Source organism: Arvicanthis niloticus, chromosome 16, assembly GCF_011762505.2.
Source record: "Arvicanthis niloticus isolate mArvNil1 chromosome 16, mArvNil1.pat.X, whole genome shotgun sequence".
NCBI classification, from domain to species: Eukaryota; Metazoa; Chordata; class Mammalia; order Rodentia; family Muridae; genus Arvicanthis; species Arvicanthis niloticus.
The window spans coordinates 9,840,696-9,859,950 of NC_047673.1; positions in this window are offsets into that span (position 1 = coordinate 9,840,696).

Sequence of the window (19,255 nt, forward strand, 5' to 3'; positions counted from 1 at the left end):
TTCAGTTTACAAACAGGAAAATACTCCCAGTATGCTCCAATGTATAGGTTTGCTAGGCAGAATGGGAACCTGAGCCTGGTTTCAGTTGTTGTCAAAGCTGGCACGGTGCTTCATCCGGCCAATGTGCTGGGCTCTTGGGAAGGTTTCCCTGGCATCATTCCACCAGGCTTTCCCCACACCAGAATGTTACTAACCTCCTTAACATCTCTTGTGGTTACTTTGACATCTTTTGTTTTGGGGGAGATGACAGGAAAATGTTTACACAGGGATATTGCAAGGAGAGGATTTTCTTAGGTTCTTTTCCAGCTAGTTAGAGCAGGCTGCTACTGGGGTCACCTGCCCATTTTCCTGTCCCCACATTGTCAAGGTCTTACTGAAAGAGAAGAAAAGCAGGTTGGTAGGTTGCTGTTCTCGTCTGCTGCCTTTGTTGATCTTAGGGTTTCAGATTGAATTTCGGAGAGCAGATTACATCATACTGGTGCCAAGTACGATGTGTTAGGGATGGAGATGATCCAAGCTGAGTCCAATTGCATATCAGCTGGAGTGTCTTGAAAGAAAAATTTTCAGCTCTTTCTAGCTTAGTCCATTCCTCTGTGGGGCTGAGCCTGCAAACCCCAGTTTTAAGAGACAGAATACAACTCACTTATTAGCAGAAGCAAAATGTGTGGCAGGTGTGAATTTGAAACCCACCTTGGTCCCACTTCAGTGCTGACACACAAGGACCTCACCAGCTTCAAACTCCAGCTTCATATTTAGTGGGGACTCGGTTCCATTTCCTGACACTGATCTCAGCCCCAGACATTTCCAGGGAACCGTGACTTAGCCTCCGTGGATTGACAGCCTCATTCAATTTCCCACTTGCTGAAATCGTTCGTGTCAAAAGCAGACATTGATCCCCTTTAAAAGGAATGAGATTCCATCTTACTGAAAATGTCACATATCTGAGAGATTATTCTGGGTCTAGTGTTGTCATGCCATACTTTAGAACAGGAAGACTTTGTTATTTTTAGAGCAGAAACAGTTCTAGGGTGAAGGGGTAAGGGAAGATTGCTGTGTGGGGAATGTTTTGTGCCAACTCTCTGGCAGTGGCCGGGAGGGCGAAGGGCGGGGCTGGTGCCGTCAGCAGGGTCTTATGCAACATGGACAAATGGTCTCCACACACAGCAGGTGCTTGCCCTGTCAGCACAGTCTCCTAATGGCATTTACGGTTGTGTGTCTTATATAACTGGATGTTCTATAAATACTTCCAAGTCCAGCAGTAATTTGTAAGAGCCAAAGTTATCCGGCACTTGAGGCTACCAGGATGCCGACATTTTGTCTCAGCACTTTTGGACCCGGCATCTGTTAAAACTGGAAGCCTCTTTCTCCTGTGTGGGTCTCTAACCCCATTCTTAGTGATTTGAGGAAGGAACACAATTCCAATCTTTGTTGTAAAAAGTTTTCTTAAAGGATACAATGTTATCAGTAAAACTTGAGACAAAATATCTGTAAATGGAGAAATTAGGATGATAAGAGGGAAAGGAGGGGGCCTGGAGAGACAGGTCTCTAGCTAAGAACACTTGCTGCTCTTGAAGATGACCCTGGTTCAGTGTCCAGCACCCAGATCTGGCAGCTCACAAATGCCTGTGATTCTGGCTCCAGAAGCTCCAATGTGCTCTCCTGGTCTGCAGCTGCATATACGACCTCCTTTTGATTTGAGGGTCCATGCTCCCGTCAAATCAAAATAACCACATCTTAAAGGAGAGATAAGAAGTGTTTGTTTAAATGCATTGTTAGATTTAGCTTATATTGTACAAACTAAAATGCCTTATTATCTTTTATTATTTAAAATCGAATTCAAGCAGCTGTAAATTAAATGTATCTGTCTCTAGCTTGTCAATACATGCTATTAAAAAAACCTTCTGCACTTTAAATTTCTATTTAGATCTACTAAATAGTTAATGAATATGCTACTGAGAAGCCATGAATTTACCAGAAAGGATTTTCTTTTGAATGTATTTTGTAGAACGGGAGTTCTTTCTTTCCATCTTAGAACATTATGTTTCTGTCTTCCAAACAAAAAAGCACTTGATCTTGTGGAAAAGATTGGAAGAAAGTTTTTCAGCCCATCTTAATGTATGTGTCTTGTTGAAATTCTCCATGTTGGTTAGATGGCATTGAGGAATATGACACCTGATGGTTGGCAATTTGAGATGACCTTTTATCCTAACATTCCCAGTGTAAGCATTTAGCAGCTACTGAAAAATTTAATTACATTGAGTGAGTTTTAGAAACTTTTATACAAAATAAACCAATAATAGTCCCTCCATATGCTAATGTGTTTCATGACATTTTATGCATAAAATGTAAACACATGTTGTACAAGTAATAATATTTTATATTACTTGGATTTCTAATAGTTCACTTATATAGTGTTTTTGCAGAATATATTTTATATTTATGATATTTAATTCAACAGGTGCTTATTTAAAAAAATACCAGTGATTAGAATTAAGAAACATTTACCACTCAGTTTTATTTCAGTTACCTGTATGTCATATCTTTAGTGATCAGACTGGATAAGGAGTATCAATCACTTGGTTTATATCCTTCCCCTTAAGAGAAGAGGACTAACAATATTTATATTGTTCTATTTTCTGTCTGTTTATGTATCTATTCTCTCAACTATCATTTCTGAATCTATCTTATCCACCCTCTCATTTTCTATTTCATTCATCTTTGTCTTTTATATAATCTGTCTGTCTATCTATCTATCTATCCATCTATCTACTTCTCTATCTAATTTACCCATTCATTTTTATGTCTTATGTATCTTTTATAGCATCTATTGATCTACCTACTTACCTACCTATATCCATCATCTACCTATTATCTGTTAGTTAATCATCTATGCATCTGCCTAACTCTATAACATATGATCTAGCGACGTTTTCTTTTGTTTTTCTGAGATAGGACTTCTCTGGGTAGGTCTGCCTGTTTTGGAATGCTCTCTGTAGACCAGGCTGGTCTCAAACTCACAGTGATTTCTCTGCTTCTGCTGCATAAGTATGTGCATACTTATCACATAGGGATCATAGGAATGTGGCAGCACATGTCCATCTAACCACTTCTCTCAGCTACATTTTTATTGCTGGGAAGCACACCACGACCAAGGTAATTTACAGAAGAATGAGTTTATTGGGGGACTAGTTCACAGTTTCAGAGGGTGAGTCTATGACTATCATGGCAGGGATCATGGTAGCATGCAAGCAGGCATTTTGCTGGAGCAGTAACTGAGAGCTTACATCTTGAAACACTATGAGGCAGAAGGAGAGATAACTGGAATATGGTATGGGCTTTGAAACCTCTAAGCTCCTCCCTAGTGCCACACTTCCTCTAACTCAGTCACATCTCCTAAACCTTCCCAAACAGTTCCACCAACTGTGAATTGAACATTCACATTTATGAGCTGATGGGAGCCTTTCTCATTGAAATTGCCACACTAGTTTTCCTATCCTGTATCATTGTCATGTGTCTTCATCTTCTATCATTGACGACAAAACCATCTGATGTATTTTGTCCTCTATTTCAAAACCAGTAAGAAGTATGTTATGAAATGAGTGTGGCAAAATCATATTACCTACAGGGATTTGGTAAAAGAAAATGAAGACAGGAAACTAAGAAAAGAATAAACATACAGAATAGATCCTATTCAATTATTAAAATAGAATAACATGAAGCTTCCTTGAGCAGACTGCCATCCCATGGGGACTTCCATTCTTCTGCTATCTCTCCTCCCTCTCCATCAGACTCCTGAACTATATAGACAGGAGCATGTTGTCTTCTGAGAGGCTCTACCCAGCAGCTGACAGATACAGACACCCATACCAAACTTGGGGACTCTTATGAAAGAATTGGAAGGATTATGAGCAATGAAGGGATGGGAACTCCACAGGAAAACCAATAGGTCCAACTAACCTAGAATCTGAACCATCTTAGAATCTGAACCATCAACCAAAGAACATGCACAAGCAGGACCTAGGCCTCCCTACACACTGTAACACATGTGGAGCTTGATCTTCATGTAGGTCCTGAACAACTGGAACAGGGGCTGTCCCAAAAGCTGTCACTGGTATGCGGGGTATGCTCTACTAGCTGACTGCCTTGTCTAGCTCAGTGGGAGAGAAGGCACTTAGCCTTGTGGAGACTTGGGGTACCAGGGTAAGGAAGATGATCAGGGAGGCCCTGCCCACTCACAAGAAGGGGTATGGGGTAGAGATTGTAGGAGGGGGTGATCTGGAGGGGGCAGTGAGTAGGATATGAAGTGAATAAGTAAAAAAATTAAAATTAAAAATAGAATAACACTTATTTCTAAGCTCTGTAATAGGTAAAGACAATGGAGAGACTTAAACTAGTCTTAAGGAGATGTGTGAGGTTCTGTGGAGGCTGAAGGAAGGAAGGGAAGGAGAGTCACTTCAGTCTTTGCAGGCTTAGAATATGTTTAATTAAATAAAAAAGCAACAAAAATACTGTACTGTGGTCACTTGGAGTGTGTTACAAATGCCTACAAATCTGTACTGAACACTTGTCAACTGCAAAAACATAGACAAGAATGAGAGGTGACATTTCCCACAGCTCACTGGGCACATTGCCAGTGTTGGCAATGCTCTTAGCTCTAGAGAGAATTTCTTCTGTTTTCTCATGTATGATGTCTTCAGGTTGGGTCAGGAAACCTGGGATTAGTCCTGGGAAGTCAGAAACCCATCTACTGAGGATAGTACCTCCCAGTACTATGCAGTACAAATATGTACAGTACCTGTGAAAGTAGATGTGTGTCCTGATGGCAGTTCTGGAGGTCTTAGAGTCAGAGGAGCATAGCTGAGAGGTCCCCCAAGCATTGAGCTGAAAGGGCTTTGTGTTCCATGTGAAGACAGCAGCAGACAGTGATGTGTACCCTTTAAGTGTCTCCGATACACTAGCTTCAGGCTTCAGGCTTCAGTGGGTATGTTTACTGCAACACTTCCCACAGTGGCTAGGCTGTGGAACCATACTAGGTGTCTATCAGCAGAGGAATGGAAAGGCAAGTGTGACTCAGATACACAATGGATTCTTTCAGGTATAGCTAAGAATGAAGCTATGTCATGAGCAGGAAGGTGAATATAACTGGAGATAGTCATTCAGGGAATTAGGTCAAACTTAGACAAGTATCACATATTTTCTCCCATTTGTGGGTTCTGGATTTTATATTGATGCATACAAATCATATATGTACCCATGACATGTAAGGGGAAATAAGACAGTGAGCCCTAAGGTTCCTCTCTAGTACTAGGGGTACAGATGTGCACTACTGTCTTAGGGTTTCATCTGTGCAGAGATACCATGACCAAAGCAACTCTTAGAAAGGCAAGCATTTAATTGAGGCTGGCTTACAGTTTCAGAGGTTAAGTCCATTTTCATCATGGCAAGAAGCATGGTAGCAGCCAGGCAGACAGATATGGTGCTGAAGGAGGAGCTGAGAGTTCTAGACCTTGATCTGAAGGCAGCCAAAAGGAGATCCTCTGTTCCACATTGGGCAGAGCTTAAGCTCTTCCCTTCTGCCCCTCTCCCAGTGCTAGTCTGCAGGGGTGAGGGGGGTATCTGCTGGAATCTGAGCGCTCACAGCACCCAGCTGTGGGCTTAGGGCAGTGTGTGAGTCTTCCTACCTAAGGCTGGCTGTGGGATCCGTGGAGCCTCCAGGATGTCTCGGGAGGAATCCGGGGTCCACACAACAGCAGCGAGTGCCAACTTCAAGAGTAGCTCAAGCCTCAGGAGAGAAACTGGGATCTGGACTTTTTCAGAGACGTATTTGGAAGCTAGCTGTAGTTTGCTATGATGTTAGGATAGCAAGAGATAATGTTGGGACAGGATCTGGATTTCAAACATGGGTTAGTGCATGTTTTAAGGCTCTTTAATTGTCAAGCTAAAATTGGTTTTGTCTCTTCTACAGCATTTATTGCAAATTGCATTTACTGTACAATTACCAATTACGTTAGTATGTTGAAACCTGGCATGTTTGTTATGGGGGTCTATCAACCAGCTTTCATCTCACCACCCTGAATATTAAGAAACCTTGATTCTCTGAAAAAAGCTTGAAAGAGCTGGAAGAAGTGAGTTAGGCTTTAAGCAGAAGTAAGAGGGTAGCAGGCTTGATTATTACTGGCATAACAGCTTTAATTACATTAATTGCTAGCACCACTGCTTCTGCAATAGCATTGACACAAGGAGTTAAGATAACTATTTTTGTTAACCACCTTGCAAAAATGTTACTAATGTACTGAGTATACAAAAAGATTTATATAGGTATCTGGAACAACAAATGATGCTTTATAACCCATTCAAATTATCTGAAAGAGGTTCAGGGTTTAAGAGTTAGGAGCCATCCAAGTGTCATGAGAAATATTATTGGAGTAGTGTTACTTTTGAAATTCACAATGATTGTCATTATAATTAGAAAAAAGTTTAAAGACACCTGTAGAATATATTGCACAATCCTAATACCTCTCTGGGTGTGTTAACTTTACATAATGAGATTATGAATTTAAAAAATGCTGCTCTGTTGACCTTTGATGCTGCAGATAATCCTGATAAAATTATCCATGGCCTGAGCTCAATAATTCCATTTTGGACAAACCTTGGGAATGGCATACATAGCTTGATCAGGCTAGCTTTTCTTGTCCTGGGAATACCTTTATTCCTGCCCATCATGTTAAAGCTTATCTTTAACAACATCAACATGTTGGCAGCCAAAGTACATGGCTTAAACCTGAAAATGAACCCCCAGACAGAGTTATTAAATTAACATGCTGGCAAGCCAAGGACTGGTAAGATTCTGCACAGAGCCTTACCAACCTAAGACAGAAGTGCATTGCCTTTGATAATGCATATTCAATGATGGGTAAGGAAGGCATTCTTGTCAGAATGACCTAAGACAGGCTCAGTCTTGTTAGCAAAATAAAAAAGGGGCAGAGGCAGAGAGCCTTTGGGGCTGCTTGGCAAGAAGCTGACATGGGCCAAGAACAAGGAGAGGGACTGCTTGGTAGGAATATGACATTGGCCAAGGACAAGGAAGTAGGCTTCAAGCAGGAATCTGATATTAGACTAGAACAAAGAAGTAATTTCAGGAAGGAGTCTAAATCATAGGCTACAACAAAGATGTAATCTCAGGCGGGAATCTAAATATTAGGCCAGAACAAAGAAGTAATTTCAGACAGGAATCTAAATTTTAGGCAAGAACAAGGAAGTAGGTTTCAGACATGAAAATGACTTTGGGTTAGGATAGGGAAGTAGGCTCAGATACTTTGGTCATTCTGATAAGACTTTAGAAACAGTGATCACGAGAGTGTTCACATAACTGGGTTTAATGCCTTGATTCTTCTTTGGCTATTTGTGTTTATTGTATTGCTTGTTCCTCCACAATTTCATCTATTGTATTGCTAGACCTTCAACCTAGAACTGACCTTAATACATGCATGTAGTCAAAATGGTATAAAAGCATAAAGGAAGAGGGGGTATAGGATAGGGGGTTCTAGGGAGGGGAAATGGGGAAAGGGGATGACATCTGTATTGTAAATAAATAAAATATCCAATAAAAAGAGAAAAAAAATCTAGAAACCACAGAGGGCTTTGGATTGTCTGGAGGTAATAATCATCTCAGAAGCTGAATAGTAAAAGCGTTATGTGGCACTTAGTGTGGCATGGGGGTAACTTAGAATCAAACCATGGCCATATAATACCTCACGGTCACTAGACACAGGGACAGTACCCAGTGAGATTGATAATTACCCAAGTGTGAACTCCTTATCTTCTGCCTACAGGGACAGGAACAATCCCAACCCTAGTGCTCATCTGGTTGAGAAAGCCTCCTATTTTTTGCAGAGATCAGTAAGATTTCTAACAAGGTCACCTCACCAGCATCTTGGGACAGTTTGCCTTTAAAATGGAAGCTTGTGAGATATACGAGACTTACCATGAGCATGAGACAAACCAAGGGGGCTGTGTTAGCCATCTCTCACAGCACCATGAGGGAGTGTCAGCCAGGAAGAACTTAAAGGGGCATGGTCTATTTTGGTTCACAGTTTCAGAAGTGCCAGTCCTTCTAGTAGGCAAAGCTCATGGTAGAGTGAGTTGATCTGAGTTCTTCATGTCCCATGGTATGTTAGAAAGCAGAGAGAAGAGATTCAGGCTAGGGCAGGTACAGCTTGGTGTCCTACTTGAACCAGCCAGAGCTTACCTCCCAAGAGCTCCACAGTCTCATAAAATGACACTGTAAGACAGAGAACGGGCCTGTTAGGGACAATTTACACTCCCTTTAGTCATTTTAGACATGTAGACAAACCATGTGTATGTGTGTTGTTAAGATGCTCACACACAGCTTAATAAGCTTGTATAAACAGACCAAGGCACCAAATTGGTACATCTGAAGAAATGGCCAGAATATATTCAAAGTTAATTAGCCTTCTCAAAGTGTGGCTTTCTATGTGCTACATGATGGAGTCATATAATAACCTATGATTGAGCAGGGATGGAGACTAAATAGGCAGCTAGCACACAGGACGATCTTCCTTCTACAGCAGATATGCATGGTTCCTTCTCCCATGGAAAACATACCCCGGGAGTAGAAAGATCATCTACCCCAGGCAGAAATGGACGTGTCTTATCAGGATTAGCTCATCACCCATTCATTCCAGAGTGTGAGGACAGAGCATTCACTACAGGGAAACAATAACTATCTGGACCCAGCTCCACTGTTGAAACTTCCCCTGTATACCCTGCCTCCATAGGACTCCTTGGATCAACGTGGTAGATAAATTTGAACAGGCCTTAACAGCCTGGTTAGCTGAGCAAGATTCTAAAGGTTGGAGTTCCCACAAGTTCTAAAATATATTTTCATGAACTACCTTCTACCAAGAAAGAAAATTACAATATGAAATTCATTGTTTATAAGAGACTTTGTTGAACCAATCTTTTTTTGCACACGGAGAGGTGAATTCTAGCTTCTGATCTTCACTTTGCTTGAAGCCACTAAAGCAAGACAACTCAATACTCTGAATTCACTTCTGACAGCTAGCAGGTCCCTGTTCTGAGTCGGAGTTAGGAAGGTACTTTCACATTGATAAAAATTAATATAATGGGAACAGAAATTCCTGTCAGAATTCACCAGAAATTTCAAATAGCCTCATACAACTGTTCTATTTGATGAGAGAATTGCCTGACATTCTGATGCTTAGCCTACCGTGATGGTGCCATTCATCTTGTGGAGTTCTCAGTCTACAGTGTGTGGTTTATTTTAGGCATGGCATGGTCTCTATGTTCTGTGACATACACTGTGTTTTCTCACTACAGCATTGAACATCAACCTTTCTATCTACATGTGTGAGAACCATACAGACACTGTAATTAATGAGGTTAATCCATGTACTGTAATTTGTATTGCTTTTCTTCTATTGTTGACAATTTTTTCTCAGGTGTGTGTGTGTGTGTGTGTGTGTGTGTGTGTGTGTAGGCAGGCTAGAGATTGACTTTATATGTTAGACACCAACCATCTACCTTGTTGGTTTTGACAGAGTCTTCCACTGACATAGAGTTCTTGTCAAGTAGCCTAGGTTGGCCAGTAAGACCTAGAGATCCACTTGTCTCTGTCTACTCAGCACTGGGATTACAAACATGGCAGCCACCACATCTGGCTTTTTATGTAGTGTCTGGGGTTTGAACTCATGTCCTTATGCTAGAACACTTTACTGACTGAGTTATTGCCCAGCCTCAGGATATTAAGTACTTTCTGTCAACATTTACTTTTACTTATTAGCAAAAACAGTAGAGCCAGCTGGTGGAAGGGAGCAAATGACTTTAGAAAATAATGTCTGAGAGCCAATAGCTCTTCATAAATTTCTCTCCTCAGCAAATGTAGAAATGATATTTAATTACCGTTGAATTAGATGTAATGCAGTAGTTAAGACACGGAGAAAAGGGAGTTACAAGTTCTAGACCAGTTTGGGGCATGTAGCATGATCTTATTTTAAAAAAAAAACCAGAAATTCCTCTGAGGTAGGTCACTTTTTAGGTATTTTACCTTTTACATGTCGACTTCCATTTGTGAATGCTTATGGTTCAAATTACTTATATACCTGAAACTATATTTTGAATACAATGTGAAGCTTTGTTTTTATAAACTTCAAAAATCCTAGGGCTAAGGAGATGGCTCAGCTGGTGTGCTCACCACACAAACCTGAGACCCTGGGTATGGATACCCAGAACCCTTTTAAAAAGTCACGGCATGTGCCTGCAACTGGAGTACTTTGAAGGCAGAGGCGGGAGGATCCCTGGGCCTTGTTGGCCAGAGGGATTTGCTGAATCCACGAGCTCCACGTTCATTGAGAGACTCTGTCTCAAAAGAGTGGGGATTATTGAGAAGGACACTTGATATCGACCTCTGGCCTCTATACATACATGCACCTATACATACATGCGCATGTATATGACCATGTATGCACATGTGCAAGTTTGGCATAGCTATCGTAAGTTGTAGCCTCTTGGGATGTTTACTCAACAACTCGTTACATTTTCTTACTTTAAAAACTCGGGTAGCAGGTGAATTTATGATATGGGGCTGCAAAGAGGACCGGCAGGCACTGAGCACTGTTTTTCTTGAGGACATTTGGCATAGATTTGATGACGAGGTGGTGACGGTGGTGATAATAATTATGAAGGTGCTGGTGATGTGGTGCAGAGTCATAATGGTGACGTTGGTGGTAATGATGACAACGATGCTGACACTTATGATGAGAGCGCTCACAGGGGCAAGAATGATGGCAGTGTTAACGGTGGTAATGGTGGCAATGACAGTGGTAATGCTTTTGGTGGTGGTGGTAATGGTGATGATGCAGGTGATATTGTGGTGCTGGTGATGATGGCGGTGCTGATGGTGGCGCTATTGCTAGCGAAGATGATGATACTGATGACTGTTGAGATGGTGATGATGGTGATGATAGTGAATGTGGCAGTGATATTAATAGAGATGATGATGATGATGCTAATGAAGATTATGATGAAGAAGATGATGATAATGGTGACGATAGTGATGATGGTTCTTGATAGTGATTGCTCTGATAGTGACAATAATTTACCCTCCCCTCCCACTTGATACCAGTGGTTACTTCCTTAGATTGCATCATGTATCTTCTTAGTGTGGGATTTATGAAGAACAGAAGTTCATCCTCCAGAAGTAAAACTATCAACCGTAGCAAGAGTCCCTCTGAGAGTGAGCCAGAGCTGTGGAAGTGTGCCCACGGGGACGAGGCCATGGCGGGTACCATCTGTTCAGTGAAGCTGCCCACTAGAGTCCCTTTTGTGACAGAATAAATATTTCATTGTAAAAGACACACAATGGCTGCGATTTCTAGCACATTAACAGAAGAAAATGGCGAAGATTGCAAGTAATTAGCTTATTGTAGCATGCTCAATGTAGTTCACTTCTCTGGGGGGGTGAGGGTAGCGCTTTGATCACACCATACTTAACCTTTTCTTATTCCATTTACCAAGCCCAGCTTTACAGTAGGCGGTCTTGCCTGGATCTAACTTGCTTTGTCTTACGATCTCTAGGAGAAAGTCTGTATATTTATTTCCCTGATAAGGGATTTTAATTTACCTCAATAAGCGTTTAGTTACTCAGCTACTTTTGAATTTAAACTACCTCCACTTTAGGGACATTTTCATAAAGATATTGCATACTTTCAGCCCTCTACCCTGTCAGGCTACGAAGTGCTGTCCATCAAATTCAGGATGCAGGGCAAGTCTGGATTGTTTCTTGACTCTGTGTGGATTAAGGACGGCATTTTCGATACAGAAGCTGGGCACTGATAACAGCTTCATGGCATGTTACAAGTCATTGCTTTCTCTAGAAACTAAAGGAGATCCAATCTCTCGTGGATCAGTGTCTAGGAGGCCATTCACAGTCCTTGGAGCGGGAGGGTTTTAATTTCCTCTCAAGCACTCTTTCATAGCTCCGTGGTCCTCTGTGCAGGTCGGGTCCTCCTCCACAGCAGGAGGGGAAAGAAAGTGGGTGGCATGGGGGGTTAATTCTTTCTCTCCTTGACCCCTCCTTACCCCCTCTTTTTCAATTATATGAAGAATTGTCTTTGGTGCTTCAAACTGAAGTTTTTCAGTGAGGGAGAGAATCTTCCGTTTGAGACAAAGCTACACCTTGTACAGGAGACAGCAGCTGCTTCTGTGAGACTCCCAACTAGCAACTTCCCTCCACTCACGACCTCCACCCCTAGGAAGACCATCGGGGTGGGCTTTCTGTTCTCTGTTGTATAGGCAGATGTTGCTGGGTGTATCTCAGTGTTCCTGTTGGTGTGATCTGGAGTCCCCAGGCTTTATCCTGCCCACTCGATGCTTGGTGACTTTCTTACCATTCAGTCTTTTCTTTGGAACCCATACAAATAGACTTGTCCTGGATGACTGGAGAAGGCACATTCAAATGAATTAGGTGACACAATTCCATTGGTCTTTTTGTTGAGTTGCTTGTTTAATTACCTCTGCAATGAATTATGGAATTTTTTTTTTCATCAGATTGTATACTCTGACTTCTGTCTCCACAGCTATCTTCCACTGTCTAGGGAACAATGACAGTGGCTGGCTTTATGCTTCTCTTCAAGTTCACAGAGACTTTAAATGCTGCTGGTGTGCCTCTGCAAATTAATATGCTGAATTAAAAAAAATAGAACGAAATGATTAAAATGCTATTAAAATGATCTATAAATCTCTCACTTTAAGGAAGGGCAGCACATATAATACATTATTGTCATAGTATAAGTGGGAATAATTAGTCTCACTCCAATTAAAGCTTGAGTTATGAGTATATTGCAGTCTGATCTATTGGTATTTTTAGAAAGAAAATAAAAGGCAGGAAGAAAGAGTATTGTGAGAGAGGCTTCTCTCCAGAGCTACCCCCTGTAGAGGTCATTGCAATAAGAAAGGCTATAGGTTCCCACAAGGTGGCTGTGTAACCTCATGACACCAAATGAGAGGGCTTGACCTTGACTTGTCTGCTTGTGATGTGGCTACTCATGACAGGAAAACATTTATACTTTGGAAGAAAATTTGTCAAATTCCTAAGAGGTAAAAGTAGCTGCTTTGGTCACTTTCCACAATGTTCCACAAGCTTTACATGTCTGACAGAGTGACCTCTGCACTGGATCTCCACAGGACATAAAATATCTGCTACTGATGTAGGAGGTGGGAGCCTCTTACATGTCTCCTGTATTATCCAGGTATGAATTAGAACCCGTAATTGCCATGCATGGCAGGTACTCTGACCCAGGCTGTGTGAGGAGAGTCACCCCAGAACAAGTGAGTGGAGAGACTGGAGCTGAGGAGACCAGGTTTGCTGGCTCAATTCCTGTCTATTGGTGTGACCCTTAGCCTCGGTTGTCAACTTGACTGCATCTGGAATCCACTAAGAAATAAACTGTTGGGTGATTCCGGTAAGAATTTTACTTGCTCAGGATATTTGAAGTAAGAAGGCCCACCCTGGATATGAGCAGCACCTTCTAGTGACATGCCAAATAAGAGGAGGTTCCGGGGGGTGGGGGTGGGGGGAGGAAGCTTTGCTGTTTGCCTGGTTGCCTACACATTGTACTGTCAGATTCATCTACTCTGCTTGGTCTTGCTGTCCAGTCCATCCACTCAGTTGCAGGCAAGGCCACGCCCTGGACATCAGAACCCAGCTTCTTTGACCCTCAGGACCATACCTTGTAAGCCAATCTAATAATTCTTCTCTGAATATACAGTCCCTGTATGTGTTCTGCCCCCTGGAGAATAGCACAGCGGGCGTTTCGAACAAGTACTTCAGTGTTCTCTGTGGTCCTACGAGGGCCGAGAACTGTTTTCAAAAGCGCTGGTTCTCCTTCGGTTTTCCTTTAAAAGTTAACATTGTAGCTCAGCAAACAGCAATGGGTGTCATCATGGCATCTTCATGCATATGTGTTATCATTCGTGGTTCATATTCGTTCCCCTCACTCAGGGCCCTTCTCTGTTGACTCTGCCTGGTTCTTCTCCCTTCTCTGGATAGTCTCCCTCTCTGCCTTCATGTCACATGGGTCCATTATCCTCACTCTCCTTTCCTTAGGTGTTTTCCTCTCTACTCATAATCCCCTTTATAGTTTCATAACTACCCATAAATGTGCATATATGAACAAACATGCACACATTCACACATGCATGAATACACACACACACACTCACGTGTGTGCTCTTGCACTCACACACATGTATTGTTTTGTTTCACCTCATGAGAGAACGCGTGCTGTCCTGAGATGGTATTTACCCCTATAAATGTGCGAGTATGCACACGCATGCCCTTGCATGCACACACATGGATAGTTTTAAGTTTTGTTTCCCCTCATGAGAGAATGTGCTCTGGGCTGAGACGACATTTGTCTTTCTTTGTCCGGCTTCTTTTACTTTGCACAGTTGCTTTTCAGGTCTCACATTCTTTCTTAGAGATGTGATATCTTGCTCCACATGGAGGAAATGTCTTTAATATTCTGGTGCCATGCACTGGTGATACAGTCCTTGATGAGCCCTCAGAGTTACCCCAGGGGACACATGTGGGGCAGTGGACCATGCTAGGGAACTTGGTAAGGTTGAGTGGGTACAGAGACCCTGGCTCCCAGACAGACGGTGTCTCCCTGCTCCCTACCAGATCTCTAGCCTGGAACATGTGACCACACTCCTCACATAGAGACGTGACCAATGGTCACATAGATCAGAACAGAGGTATCTAGATAGGCCTGGAGGGTTTAGCCAATAAGGTTCCCTTCCCAGACATTCCTTCCTGCAAAAGGTATTCAATTTCTGGTCCACCCTGAGGAAGTGGTATACATCCATTTTCCATGATGGACAGTCAATAAACAGTCTGGAACCAAGGACTTTCTCTCTTATCAAGAACTGCTGCAGGAAACATGAAGGAAGCCTTAGTCTACAGAGCTGTTCCATCTAAGTCTCCCGCAGAAGACCCCTCTGAGCTCCTGGAGGAGCTGCTGCTGCCCCTGAGCTAAGCTGGAGTTTCCCTCCCCCCACCTCCAGCCCTCAGGGATCTTCATCTTCAGCCCCTGGGTCCCTTCCCTCCTTATGCTTCCCACAAGCCCAGCACCCAATGGCATAGGGTAAATGCAGTCTAGCATCTCCCATTTCACCTGCCCAATTGGCGTTCCCACACCCCAGCGGCAAGGTGGATGGTGAGACCACAGACACGCTGGAGTAAGTCATCACCACTGATAGGATCTACCCTTAGTCTACTGGGAACAGGTCAGCTTATTGCAGAACATCGTAATGCTGTGGGCTCAGATACTGTTGAGCAGAGGAGGCCAGGGACAGTTGGTGTGATCACAAATGGAGTAACAATAAGAGCAAGGGAAAAGCATGTGGAGGGTGAGGGTCTGAGTGGGTAGCATGTGAGCAGGCATCCTCCATGGGAGGGACCACTGGACAGGAGGCTGGGGACAAGCTTGTACTTGTCTGATCTGCTTGGTGCTGCCTGCCTGGGCACCTCTGATCTGGGTGGTAACAGCCTGCATAGGCATGACATTTATTACCCATAAACCTTTCTTCTAAAACGTGTACCAAGTACCTTGTGAGTCACAGTGAGTGACTTTTAAAGAGAGAGCATTTACCTCAGGGGCCTGGGCCGAAATGAAGGTCCTGTGGGTGAATGCTCAACAGTAAGCCTCTTCATGATGCTGAGGATGTACTCACTGAAGTATGACCAAAATTGCAAACAAAGGACAGACACATAAAAACTCAATTAATTTAATTAGAATCAAGTAAAAGGTGCCAGGAGAGGCCTCAGTGCAAGGCCTGGCTTGTTGCAATGGCCAAGAATGATTAAAATTTACTGAGAAATTACTCTGCTGTTATTTGGTTTGGGCTTTCTAAATCTGGTAACTCTATAAATCTGGTAACAATATAAAGACTTAATAATGATCACATTTGTTGGTTTACTGTAACTCATTATATATAGTATATATATGCATATACATGAGTATGTATAATGCATATACAAATATATGATAAATATGTATATGATCTATATATATGCATATGCATGTGTATATGTGTAATATATATGTTTAGATATACATATATGATGTATGTGTGCACCACAGTGAGCATACACATGAATATGTATGTGTGTGTATATATATATGCATATGATCTATGCGATAAGGCTAAAGCAATTATTTGTGCACTTCTGCACCTTTACCATGTGTTTCTTGCACTGTTACCCTGCCACCCTGAAGACTGATGAAGGACCTGAAGGTGGGGACAGAGTGAATGGTTCCTGATGCTAGCTGCTATCTAAGTGCTGGGCTGGTTTCTATTCTGGATATTGGGACTGTAAGTATGGAATCAGCTAAACACCTGAGTTAGTAAATGAGACGGTCATTCACAAAACAAAGATGAACAGTCAGGAAGATGGTTTAGTCCGGCCAACTCTGTGCTATAAGGATTTTTAAAAGCAGAATTTCCACTGTCTGTGGGAGCAAATCTTAGCACTCAGGCAGAGGCCAGAGGCCAGAGGAGGCGGAGGCGGAGGTGGAGGCAGATGGATCTCTCTAAGTTTCAGGTTATTCTGGTCTACACAGCAAGTTCTCAGTCAGCTAGAATTACATAGTGAGACCTTGTACCAAAAAGATTGCTGAACTACTTCACCAGCTGGGGTTTGAGATACTGTCCTCACCAAGAAGGGAGCCCAAATGCTATGAGGTAAATGATAGAATGTGACAGAGGATCCTGTGAACAGGTTAAAGAAAAACAAACAAGTTGTACACTAGGGAAGCAAATGATGTAGATTATCAAGTCAGAGAACCACAGGTCAGATAATCCACAGCCATGGAAACGGACAGTCAACACCCACGTGTGGGTAGGGTGATCCCCACTAAACTGACAGTGGGCTGTCACTTAATCCTTACCTAGTGACAAGAATATTCATCAGTGGCCGTTTTTAATTCTTGCAGGTAAGGATATTGGCGAGATGGCACTTACATTATTACCAGAAACAGAAATTGATGGGACCTATATGTTTTGGTTTTATTTCTGTTGCTGTGATAAAATAACCTGACAATAAATAACTTAGGCAGAGAAACAGTTTATTTAGCCACACTTCCAGATTATGGTTCATCATATCAGGGAGTCAAAGTGGCCAACTTAAAACAGTGATCATATCCACAGCCAAGAACAGAGAGAAATAAACACATTCATGCTAATAGCTCATGCTGTGTTTTTCCACTCTTAGTTCAAGACCCTTTGCATTAGGAGTGATGCCACCCACAGTGGACTAGGTCTTCCTGCATTACGTAAATTTATTAAGACATTCTGTACAGATATATCCATGGCTCAACCTAATGTAGACAATTTCTTAATGAGACTCTCTTCCTAAGATATTCTAGCTTGTGCCAAGTTGACAAAGCTGGCCATCACGCTGTGCTTTCGAACAATTCAATAAGTTAAATGCCTGTGTGTATCGTCATGAGGAAGTCTACTGCGGAGTAGTATGTACAAAAGATGAGTACCTTGAAAGTCTACCAAAAGGGCACTTATAACAGCCTTGTTCACAGAGATGAAAACAGCCATTGAGACAGAGCTTACTCATTAATGTGGAGCCAAGCACTCTTTAGGATTATGAAGCCTTGAACTGTACACTTGATCTGTGTCGACTTACTTAGTGCTGATACATGAAAGAAAGGGAGAAAATTCTGGAGAGAAATAGCTAGCTCACAGAGAAGTACCTGCATGCACTTTGAAAATGTGCTTGTTGGCAGCTGATTGTATTAGCAACTGAGAAATCTGTGGTAGATCACTTGCAGCCTGCTCTTTGGGGTTTCTAGAGGACCTGTTGTCTGTAGGATGACTGACAGCTGGTGGGTCTGGGGAACATGGGAAGAGAGAAGGCAAACCAAAAAGTGCCAAAGAAATAAGGATTCGGTAACATGAATCCCTCAGTCTAGCAATGCAGCTATGTGGATGTGCACTGAAGTGAAGAGAAAATAAGATTGTCTCCAACACTCTGTTAAATATAAAAAGAGTATGTGAAAATTATAGTTATGGATAGCTTTTATTAAAAATAAAAGGAATAAATCTTATATAGTTGCATTTATTTCAGAAAAGTGTTTGGTTTATATTCCAAGCTTAGTGTCATAGGGATTAATTCTGATTCACTATTTGAATACAGAAATTATTTAGCGGGACAGTTTTCCAGAGTGCAAACAAGTCAACAAAGGAGACAGAAACCTAGAGAATTAAGTAGAAAATCCTCTTGTTGGTTCCATATGCATAAAGTAGCTAGTGTGACAACTCCAAGATCAATTATTTCATCTTGTACCTGTCAACCACATGTGTCTTTCCTTCAAGAATATTCACGCATTTCTACGCAGATGCACTAAACTTACCTATATGCATGCCCTCCTTTGAGATTTATGCTTACACTTGGAGCACAGGGCTGAGGCATTCTATAGGGGGAATCGTAATTCACAGTCAGGACAGAAGATATCCTGTAAATTATTTCTTGTGACTTGTTGTGCTATGATTTCAGCCTTAAGTGAGCAAAACTATGTCTGCTACATACAGAAATGACCGAGAATTATGTCTCAGAAACTATAAGGCAGCCTCAAACATATTCCTAGCATTAGAAGGTACTTTTTTTTTCGGAATGAAATGTTGCAACAGTATGCCAGAAAGCCAGATTGATGGAGGAAATAAAGACTTTTCTCCTGAGTTAAACAAATGAGGGTTGACACACTATGGTGTGGGAAAAAAAGTGGTAGGTATTACAAGAAATATGTCTACCATGCACGGTGTTCTTCCAATTAGCTATCTAGTCTTGGCATAGAACCCCAAGGCAATTGCGAATTCTCCCTTACTCAATTTTAAAAGATGAGATTATTTTCTCAGTGAGGGAGAGGTTTAAGCAAAGCTATGGAAAATTCTTTGCTTATACCTCTTGGGCTCTGGCCACATGAAACCCCTTCTCCTGTGTGCATTCTCTCATAAGAAGATTGATGGCTTCAAGGCTGTCTCGCAACTTCCCCCTCATAGTCAGCGGCAATCCCCTTCACTCTGCTCTTAGGCAAAGCCTCCTTCTATGCTCCAGGATGAACATACATCTACTCTGCAGGGTCTTAACTATAAGCAACAGAACTGGCTTCACCCCAACATCTCTACCCACATTGCTGCTGCT